Below are 11,094 nucleotides of genomic sequence, written 5' to 3' on the forward strand. Positions count from 1 at the left end.
GGTCTGTCAGCAGAGAGGTTTGACCTGAGACGCCCTCGTCACACCCAGGGCCGGGGATGAGCCGTCATGATTGGCCCGACACGTGAAAAACCCTTCACCCACGTCATTCCTAACCAACCCACGAGACGCGTCCTTTCTAGGTAGACTCTGGCTTTGGGGGTAGATGCTCGGGAACGGGGGGTTTCCGGAGGCCTGATCACGCCTTTGCGTGTGCCAAGCCTCCTTCCTCGTGACCTTTGCCATGGGCGGAGTTCCTCACGCTGGCCCCGGCAAGTACAAGTAGACATGTTGTGTATAACTGTGTGATACTTTTTGTCTGGAAACTGTTTCAAAACCGTTTACTAAATGGATTGGAGAGAAACCTGCTCCCCTCGTGCGCCCCTGAAGGCAGGGAGTTCTCAGCGGGACAGAACCTGCCTTCACGTCTCAGGGGGACCGGGACGGTCCCCTCACCTCGGGCACCCCCAACCCCGAGCCCAGTCCCGTCTCCTCCCCGCCCCGCCCCCCCCCCCCACCCACTCACACACACAGGCGCGTGCGTGCGCGCACCCGGACCCGGCTCCCACCCCCATCTCCCCAACCTCACACCCCCCACCCCCACCCCACCCCACCCCTCCCCGGCGACGAGGGGGGCCCGGGGAGGGATGGCTGTCTCAGCCCTGGTTCTGAGATGTCATTTGGGAAACCGCTCTAGGCCGAGACGCCAGCTCGCTGCCCTGCTGCTTGGTGTCCGTCTCCATCAGCCATGTCCCCGAAAGGCACGTGAGCTCATGGACAACAAAGGGCGCACCCAGAAAACACCAAAGGGTCCTCCTGAACCCAACACGGCCATGTGTATGGATCCACGTAGAGGTCGTTGATCTCCCCATCGGATGCGTGAATAGGATCCACACAGACTGGATTGTGTTTCCGCTTCGATGGGCTGCCCTATCCGGAGAGAACGTGCGGGTCAGCAAGCGAGCAAACACGGAAGGGAACAAAACCAAAACCGCAGCCAAGTCGAGAGAGTGCTGAGCCCGAGGAACTCGCCGATCCCGTGGCATCATTTGCCATACACAGCCTTTCTCTATGGCAAAGAGAGATGTGGCATGGATCCCCGTGTGGGTCGTTCGTGCCCGAAACCACGCCACGGATAGTGATCCTGTCTCATTCGAATCCTCTCTAAAGAGATAAACCAGGTCTCTTGTTTCCATGATGGAATGGTATCTTTGAATGCAAAAGGGGATGACATGTGACAGGAAAATCAAAGTGGAGTCAGCATCGCCAAGAGAGCGCCCCAAAATAGAGAAGGGGCGGGCCATGGAGGAAGAGGTCTGTGTCTCAGTCTGGAAACTCGGAGCACCTCCTGGGGAACAGAGGCCTCCGGATCCTCGAAACAGTGTTCCCGACATTCAAGACCCCTATCCCACACACCCTCCCCTTTCCCTGCCTCACTGGTGACCGTCTATGGACCCTGGAAGAAGAGACAGTCCCTTGTTTGCGTGACAGTCCATCCTCATTGCTCTCGGGTCGCTTTACAACCTCACGGAGCTTCAGCTTTCTAAGCCCCCGACTCTTTCCTGGGGAACGTTCCCCCGGTTTTTATTCAAACCTGTGTCCCTGCATGGCCATATCGAAGACCCCCAAAGAAAGCTTTCTTTTTCTTTCTTTCTTTCTTTTCTTTTCTTTTCTTTTTTTTTTTTAGCGCAGCCGATACTGACTCTTCATGGAAAGACAAGACAACTAGGTGATTTTATGTGTTTAATTTCCAGGTGTATTGAAATATCATTTCCTCCGTGAAGGACATATGACATCCTCCGTTCTCATGTGTACAGAATGGGGACAAGAGGCACCTGTATGTTGCAGAAGAATAATGACCACCCAAGCGGTAGCTCATAGCTTTCTCACAACCCATACAGATCATGACTGGATGTGAAAGAAAGTGAAGTCACTCGGTCGTGTTCGACTCTTTGCGACCCCACGGACTGTAGCCTACCAGGCTCCTCCATCCGTGGACAGTTCCAGGCAAGAATCCTAGAGTGGGTGGCCATTTCCTTCTGCCATTGGACGGGAGGAGAGTGATTCATGTCCACTGTCATGGCAACTTTCTCAGATGATCATGCTGCTGCTGCTGCTGCTGCTGCTGCTGCTGCTGCGTCGCTTCAGTCGTGTCCGAATCTGTGCGACCCCACGGACGGTAGCCCACCGGGCACCCCCGCCCCTGGGATTCTCCAGGCAAGAACCCTGCAGTGGGTTGCCATGTCCTTCTCCAAGGCGTGAAAGTGAAAAGTGGAAGGGAAGTCGCTCAGTCGTGTCCGACTGTTAGCGACCCCGTGGACTGCGGCCCACCAGGCTCCTCCGGTCCATGGGATTTTCCGGGCAAGAGGACTGCAGAGGGGTGCCATGGCCTTCTCCGAATAGTATCATACGATCATAATAATGCTGTTCATTAGAATCACCGTGCTCGTTGTGACGTGTACAGTACAGATGTACCTTATCCGTGAAGTCGGTTTTTTTTTTTCTTTCCCCCTTACATCAATGCAATATCTTCCCATTTCTCCCTCCCCCAGCCGCTCTGTGATGATCGTTTTCTTTCTTTCTTTCTTTTTTTTTTGATGGCCATCCATGGCATGTAAGTGGCACGAGAAAGTCTTTTTCTTTCTCTACCTGACTTATTCATTTGGCATCACGCCCTAAGTCACATCCATGCTATCACCAGATAAGAATGTGTTCGTTCCTGTGGCTCCGTGGGACATCTATGTCTACCTATCGATCGATCTCTATCTGGATCGTGTGTCTTCTTTCCCTCTTCTTCCCTTGATGGACACTCGGGCTGTTTCCCTCTCTTGACCCGTGTGACTGATGCTGCCGTGGACATGGGAGTGCAGATGTCTCTCTGAGATTTAGATTCTGTGTCTCTTTTCTTTAGATGTCTACCCAGAAGTGAGAGTGTTGGAAAGATCGATCATGTCTCGACCACGACTCTTTTCGAAGTCCTTCGGAGGGGATCCGGGGAAGGATCCATTCTTTTCCAATAGACGCCGTCGGAATCCAGTGCGACCGCACACGTCTTAGGGAATACGGCGGCGACCACGACGGCAACCCAAACGCTCCCGCGAACGCGATGGTGCCCGAGGGTGTGTCCGCAGGACGACTCCCCGGTGCCAGCCGTCCACGTCCACAAGCCCCCTGCGGTCGTCGGCGAGTCGTTCCATCCACACGGAACCACGGTTTTCGTGGGCCGGGGTTGCCTGCGTGCCAGTCCATCCCCAGATGAATGGAGCGATGACAGACTCCTTGGGGCACAGGGCAGAGATACGTGGAATTCTTTCCACGAGACGAGTGCGATGAGAAGAGAAGAACGATGCGAAGTGGTGCCTGGGGAGCCGGAAAGAGTCGAACAGGAAAGAAAACATGTCAGACGAGAGGGGAGAAGGATTCAAAGCGAGTGGAGCACCATGGGGGAGACGGGCCCAGAAGATGCGAGCAGATGCTGGGGGCACAGCACGCCCGGACCCGTGGGCCTGCAGGGAGCCGAGAGGGATGGCCGTCCACTGTCTGCAGGCCGATCTCCAGAGCCCGGACTGGGAAGGACTTCTTCACGAGAACAGGCACGCTCACGGTCCCCACGGGTCACGTCTCCACTGGGCTCTCAGCACTGTAGGGAGAGCTTCCCACACTTCCGATGGCACGGTGAGCGGCGGTCTCTTGATCTCCTCTACCGCAGAGTCAGCGAGCTTCCCGAGGGATAGGATGAGGTCTTGGCCGACGGCATCCCATCCTAGACCCCGTCTTGCTTTCGAATCACGGGATGTCTTTGATGTCTGTGGGGGTGTGCTTTTTGCGCCTTCACTGCCATGCGAGCTGTTCTCTCTCCGTGGAGGAGGGGGCCGCTCTGCGCTTGTGTGTCTGGGCTTCTCGTGGCTGTGGTTCCTCTTGGGGAGCGTGGGCTCTGGGGCACGTGGGCTTCAGTGGCTGCTGGGTGTGGGCTCAGCGCTCGCAGCGGCCAGGATCGAGAGCACAGATTCCATCGGCGAGGCCTATGGGCTTCGTGGCTCTGTAGCACGTGGGATCTTCCCGGGCCGGGGATGAAACCCGTGTTTCCTGCGCGGGCACGGGATGGTTTCCTACGGAGCCGCCGGGGAAGCCCCAGTCCCAAACTCAAGATGGATATCCTGACGTCCCCCGCTTGGGATGGGAGAGTTTCTGAACGATCAGGCCAGGAAAAGGGATCGCATCGTGACGGGTTGACCTTCGTTTCTCACAAACCGGCACTCTTGCTGCTTCTTGAAGTGTCCTAGAGAAGACATCGGATTCCACATGAGATCAGCTTCTTTGACTAGCGATGGCACAACGGCCACAACAAAGGGGATGGATTAAACACAACAGTTGGTTTCTTTTGGACGATGAGCCCCCTCTGTGTGTGTGTGTGTGTGTGTGTGTGTGTGTGTGTGTGTGAGAGAGAGAGAGAGAGAGAGAGAGAGAGAGAGAGAGAGAGATGCCTTCGTGGTTCTAAAGCAAGAAGCACTGAGGAGTGAAGACATTCTTGAACTCACATAGTTTCCTTCATTTCAGTCGTGATGGTCCAGTGATTTTGGAGGACGACATGGAATGTTTCAGGGTAGATGCTTTTAGAAGGCTGTGAAGGGACTTCCCTGCCTGGTGGCCCAGTGGTGAAGGATCCACCTGCCGATGAGGCGGGGGGACGGGGTGTTTTCCACCGAACCCCTGATCCGGGACGATGGCACAGGGCTCCGGGCAGGTTCGACACAAACCTACAGAACGGACGGCGCCAGGCGTGAAGGCGAGGGCACGCAGCCCGGGGACTCTGGACGAGGATGACTGACGCGGACGGACACTGCCGTCTCCGTCTCCGTGGAGGTGGGTGGTGGCCAGCACGCTCCTCTGGGGCAGGCTGTTCCCAGGACCGACCGTTGGGGAGCGTGCGCGTGCATGGGAGGAGCAGGGGGCCTGAGGGAACGGTCTATCCTCTCTGCTCCACGGGGCCCCCGGAACCCTCATCTGCTCACAGAGAGGATTCGTCCCGTGGAGAGACAGACCCACACGCGAGTGAACCTCATTTCTGGTTCCCTTGGCTTCTGAAAGCGTGACGGTCAGGTTCATGCAGCTCTCTGGATTTCTGTTCTCCCCGAGATCCCGGCCTACTCACTGGAAGGACACGAGGAGCCGGATGAGATCGCCCTCTGCACGGCGCCGGCTCCAGCGCGCGCACGTTTCAGTGGCTACGGCTCGTGGACATCGCACCGAGAGCCGAAGCCCCGGTGTGACAGACGCCTGTTTCCACGATGGGTGAACAGTTCTCCGTGCGGGAAGCCCAATCCTTGCCCCTGCCTGTTCGACCTGCAGGGCCTCTGCAAAGAACAAACGTGCCCGATCTCGGGACCGATCCCCTTTTCGGAGCCAGCCCGGTGCGTCCTCTGTTTCCCGGGCCACAGGCACACACTGGCACTGGGGAGTCGTGTCGTCCCTCCTCCCCCTCCTCCTCCTCTCTGCCCCCACCCTTCCCCCCGCATGCAGGCTCCCCCACACCCCCGCCTGGCCCCGGCCCGTCCGGGTCTCCCCCACCCGCAGAAAAGGCCGGGAAACACATGGTCCCAGGACGACGCAGTCGAGAGACAGCGGCAGTCCCCTGGGATGCGGGGAGGAGGCGCCTGAGCACACCTAGGCCAACACCGCCACCGTGTGGGGTGAGAGGCCGGGGCGAGGAGCGCTCAGGAGTTCCGAGGAGGAGGAGGAGGAGGAGCAGGAGGGAGAGAGGCAGGCGGGGGTGGAGGGGCGGGCCAGGCTGAAGCGGTCTCAGGGCGGGGACGTGGAAGAGAACGTTCCCCTTCAGACGGGCGCTCCGAAGAGAGCGTGCCGGCGGGGACCTTGAGAGCACCTTCGAGCTGGGAGCGGGGTGGGGGGGGGGAGGGAATCCTCCAGACGTAGGAAGGACACCAGGCACAGAAGGCGAGACCGATTCTTGACCCAAGGGAATCGGATGCTTTTCTGTCCATGGGTTCCATCCTCAGACTCTCATGGTCATCCAGCCAGCCAGCCAGCCAGCCAGCCAGCCAGCCACCATCGGGTCCCTCCTTTTCTGTTCTCTACGTGTTTCATGGCGAGTGAGTGAGAGTCTTTCGATGGTTTGCTAGGATGTGTGAATGTCGTGGGACCATGGTACGTGCCAGCCGTGGATGAACAGAACGGCTTCAGCGTTCAGGCTGATCCTGAACTCCCACGCCAAGGCAGGCCTGTGCGTCCCCGTGCGCTGGAGGACACCGTGCTACCCACATCTTGATCTTGGACTGAACGCAACCACCGTGGGGAGGGTGTTCGTGGGTTGGCTTCGTTTCCTTTCCCTATGGCACTCACCTGACCGTCCTGTCCACTCCTTGGATCCTTGATCTCCCCCTCCCCCTCGAGGCCATCGGTCCTTTTCTTTCTCCTCCTCCTGCTCCCCGTCCTCCTACTCACCCTAGTTTCTCTCCCCGCCTCCCCACTCCCCGCCCCTCCACACACACGCAGGTCCCACTCTTCTCAAACGGACCTCTGACTGACTGCCAACGTTTCCTTTCGCCTTCTTTCCTTCCTCCCGTCCTGCTTCCTTTCCTTTTTTTTTTTTTTTTCTTCGTGTTCTGTTCCCCCGTTCCTTTTCAGCTGTACCGACGATGGCTTCGAGTGTAGCGCCTGACACAGCGATCACCAGGATACGTCTAGCGAGGGACCGTCCGTCACCACCTGGTGTCACGGCAGATGACATCTGGTGTCGTGACGTGCCCGTGACTCATGGATTTCCTAAGTGGGAGGTGGCACCGCTTCATCTGTCTCCCTCACCGGTGGCGCTCGTTCACTCGTTCTCTCCCCCACCCCACCCCCCGCCACCGTGTCCCCCGCTCCCTCCTCGGGCCACCCCTCATGTGCTCCGTGGTGGTATCTTAGGAGCCTGTTTCTCTTTGGTTCTGTTGTGTTCACGGTGTATCGTTTGGTAGGTACTGCGTGGAAACGACGGCTCTGAGGTATTTCCTTGAGCATCATCCCCTCTAAAGGTCTCTCCAAGTTCCTGCAGACTGTGAGATTTCATTCCCTTCTGGTGGTTGAGTCCCATTCCTCTGTGTGTGTGTGTGTGTGTGTGTGTGTGTGTGTGTGTGTGTGTGTGTGTGTGTGAATAGATACAGGCGTAGGCACACAGACAGAGAGCTCTCTCCTTCTGTGTGTACGGATGTCTACCTAGGTATGGGGGTCGATCCCACACATACACACGTCCGTATCTTCTCTGTCCCCTCCGTGGGCACTCCGTGGAGTGGCTGGGTTGGGTCGAAGGGGGACTCTTTGGTGGAGTGTTCCGAGGGAATCGCAGGACTCTTTTCCCTAGGGATGTGGTTTCTCTCTCTGGGAGGCCCCAGGGGATGAGATGTGATCTCTCTGAGTCCGCCCACATGTTCCTCAGCGGCAGCAAAGACGCGTTCGACCGATCAGGAGCCACTGTCTTCTCGTGGTTCGAACTTGCTGTCGCGATTGCGATTCCAGCTCCTGGGCCTTTCCCCTCCGAAGGAGAAGGATCCTTGTCCAGATAAACGCCCCGGGGGTGCTTCCGCGAGCCCGCCCCCACCCCCGGCAGCCCCAGCCCAGCCCAGCCCAGCCCTGCCGCTGATGTGTTTTCTACCTTGTGCTTCTGGGTGTCTGTCTGTTCTCCCTTTCTTTGGGAGGAAGGTGTCTGCTCGGGCCCCCTGCCTGCCCACTTCGCTCATCGGGGGTCGTTTCCCTTTTGGAGGCTGAGTTGTCTGACGCCTTGATCCGTTTTGGACAGAAAAGCCCCTTTTGCAACATGCTTGCGCTTTCCCCGTATATGTATGTGTCTATGGATACCGACGTATCTGCACATATGAGCATGTGTATTCGTGCCTGTGTATCTCCGTGGACGTCTGTGTCTATATGCCTGTGTCTACGTATATACACGCAAGCATACACGCACAGTAGAAACGCCTAGGCATACACGTGCGCACACAGACACATGCGTGTATGTGAGCATGCCCTTTGAACGTGTTTGTTTATACCCACGTGTGCGCGTATATATAGACGCGAATACGCGTGCGTATACATATGGACACGCGTATATGCACATGTGTCTGCGTTCTCGCTCCCCCTCTCCCTCCCCTCCCCCTCCCCCTCCCCCTCCCCCTCCCTCCCCTCCCCCTCCCCCTCCCCCTCTCCCTCCCCTCCCCCTCCCCCTCTCCCTCCCCTCCCCCTCCCCCTCTCCCTCCCCCTCCCCCTCTCCCTCTCCCTCCCCCTCCCCCTCCCCCTCCCCCTCCCCCTCCCCCTCTCCCTCTCTCTGACTTTTAAGCAGCCGGAGCAGTTCTATGACTTGACTTTCCTGCCTGGTGGTTCTGTTTCATTTCCTTTCTGATCTGCTTCAAAAAGTTATGTATTCATGTAACTGGCTGTTGTCATGGAACACGGGGTTTATTTAGTGGATCCCTATCGACTCGGTCCGGTCCTCCTCACCTCCACGCCCCTCAGCCGCCCCCCCCCCCCGCCCCCGCACCCCAGGCCCCCCCGCCCCGCCCCTCCCAACCCCCACCCCCACCCCCGCAGCCCTGCCACCCCAGACCTCCCGCCCGCCCTCCCGCCCGCCTGCCGTTCTGGTGTTTGTGGCCAGTTCAGTGACTTTGAAATCCATGTTCTCCTGACCTCAGGTGCACTTTCCCCACCCACCGGCGCGTGCTTGGGTGTGTTGTCTTCGGACTTTGTCACGGTCTCCACCCAGGTTGAGTGGTGCCTTCTCTTGTTGGGGGTTCCGAGTGTGTCTCCTCCTTTTCCTTTCTTGCTCCTGGGCTCGCGTGTCTGTGTCTGCTTTCCAAAGTCCTGCTTTGTTCTCCGAGCAGCGCTCGCCTGGTTTCGCTTTGCCGGCCCCTCCCTCCCTCCCTCCCTCCCTCTCTCTTTCGGGGGAGGGGGGCCGGGGGAGTCTGCGATGCCGCTGGTGCCCCTCTCTCCGCCGACCCCGCCCCGAGCCCCCACCGCCCGCCGGCGTCTCCGTGGAATGTCCCCCCCAGCACCCCGGAGTCGCGTGGGGGAGTGAGTCTCCTTCGTGGCAGCCTCCTGAGGAGATCCTTCCCAGCGTCTCTCCCTTCCTCTGCGGCCGGGGTCGCGTCGCGTCGCGTCGCTCGGCGGCGGAGGCTCCGGGCCGAGCTCGGGCGTCTGGGCGGCCGGCGCGGTGGCGTCCCCGGCGGCCGGCGACAGCGACCCGTCCTCGGGACGTTCGAGTCGCTTGTCGGGAGCCACCTGGCGGCCGCTTGTATATTGTCCCTCCCCTCTGGAGCTTCGGCGAGGCCTTTCAGGAGGATTGTGACTCAGCCTCTGGGCCCGAGGCAGAGCTCTCAGACACCGGCGACGCTGGCGGCGACAGTCCCGGTGGCGCCGAGGCCTAGGGACAGTCCCGCTGTCGCCGGAGATTGGTTCTCTAGGTTTCTGAGGAGGGTGAACGTCGCGGCGCCCCGGAGCCGGCTCGCGGGGCGGCCTGACCGGGTCGACCAGCTTCTCCCCGTGCCCCTGCGGCCACGGGGACGGACCGCCCGGACCCTGCCTGGGCCGGGCCGCCGCGGTGGGCGGGGAGAGGGTCTTCCCTGCCCGGAGCGCCTGGACTCGGGCTCGGCGGTCCGGACGCCTCCTGGGCCGCCCTCAGGAGCGTTTGCTTCGCCCTCAGGAGCGTTTGCTTCGCCCTCAGGAGCGTTTGCTTCGCCCTCGGCCCCGCTCCGGAGGTGGGGACCGGCCCAGACGGTGGCTTGGAGGTCGCCGGAGGGCGCGCCAGGGTCCGGGCCCTCGGGTCCTTTCTGCCCGAGGTGTTTTCCGCGTGGCACTCCGGAGGTGGGGGAACCCGAGGGTTGAGCGGGGGAGGCGCGTGTGCGGTCCCCCCGTGGGGTCCGGTCGCCCGAGGCGTCTCCCGGCACACATGCTTTTTCTTTGTCAGAGTCCTGACGGGTCCGGAGACGTGGATGGACCGGACCCTGCTTCCGCGGGTGGCCGGGGAGGGCGCGCTCGACCCTTCGGCGTGCCCTCGTGGGTCTCGGTCGTCGGACGCGACTTTGGCTCCCCCCTCTCCGGCTCCCTGAATCCCAGTCGGGAGGTGGGGGCCGGCTCGGGCCGTCCTGGGTGCCCCGTCTAGGACGGTCCGGGCCCCGGGCGCGGTCCCTGGTCGGGGCCCGCTCGTCTCGTGGGAAGCGCCTCGCTGACGGTTCTGTCTTCTCTTTTCCTTTTGCACATCGAAGCCAAATCCCCGTTCGGAGACTCGGACGGACCGGTACCCCTGCCCGCGTGGACGAGGCGGGGAGGGCGTCCTCGGCCAGCTTCCCCCCCGCCCCCCCTTGGTGCCCGCGCCCCCGCTTTGGCCACCACGCGCCCCCTCCCCCCTCCCGGTCGACCAGATGACCCCCCCCCCCCCAAGAGAGCTCGGGGCCTGGTGTTTATGGGGCAGCGTTGGGGACAGGTGGCCGGGACAAGGTTCCGGGGGCCCTCCCTGCGCGTCGTCGATGTGCTCCGCTGTCAGCTGCTGTCATTTCGTCGCCCTTAATAGGCCTTTTTTGCCACCAGATAAGTGCTGACACGGTCTCCTTTGGTGTCTGCCACCGAGGACTGTGGGTCTCTGGACGCATGTGGGGCTCTGAGCTTCTGGGCCGCCAGCTGGTGCCCGGTTCGGCCCTTGCCGCTGGAGCCGCCCGCCTGGGCCTGTGCGCCGGCTCCTGTGTGGTGTCGTCTGGCTGACCCGACCCTTGGTGCCACCTCCGGTCTCTGGGCGACCCGAGGGTGGCGGGGCGAGGTGGCGCGTGGGTCTTCTACCCTGTGCATCCCTCGCCCCCGCTGTGGGCACCTGGTTGCGGCTGGGGCGACCCCCGCCCTGTGGGCTCCGTGCCACGTGTCAGGCGTTCTCCTCTTGGGGGTCGTCGGCCGCTCTCGCCTGAGGCGAGGTGGGGGGGCGGAGGTTGCCGGCGAGGCTTAAAGCGGGCCCCTCTGGTGACTGTCCTCACCGTGCCTTCCCCCGCTCCACCTTGGCTCAACAGATCGATGTGGTGTGGTCGTGTTCTCCCGGGCCGAGCCTAAGCCGTGCCAGACGAGGGACGG

The sequence above is a fragment of the Capricornis sumatraensis genome, chromosome 2 (genome assembly GCF_032405125.1).
Source record: "Capricornis sumatraensis isolate serow.1 chromosome 2, serow.2, whole genome shotgun sequence".
In the NCBI taxonomy this organism is placed as follows: Eukaryota; Metazoa; Chordata; class Mammalia; order Artiodactyla; family Bovidae; genus Capricornis; species Capricornis sumatraensis.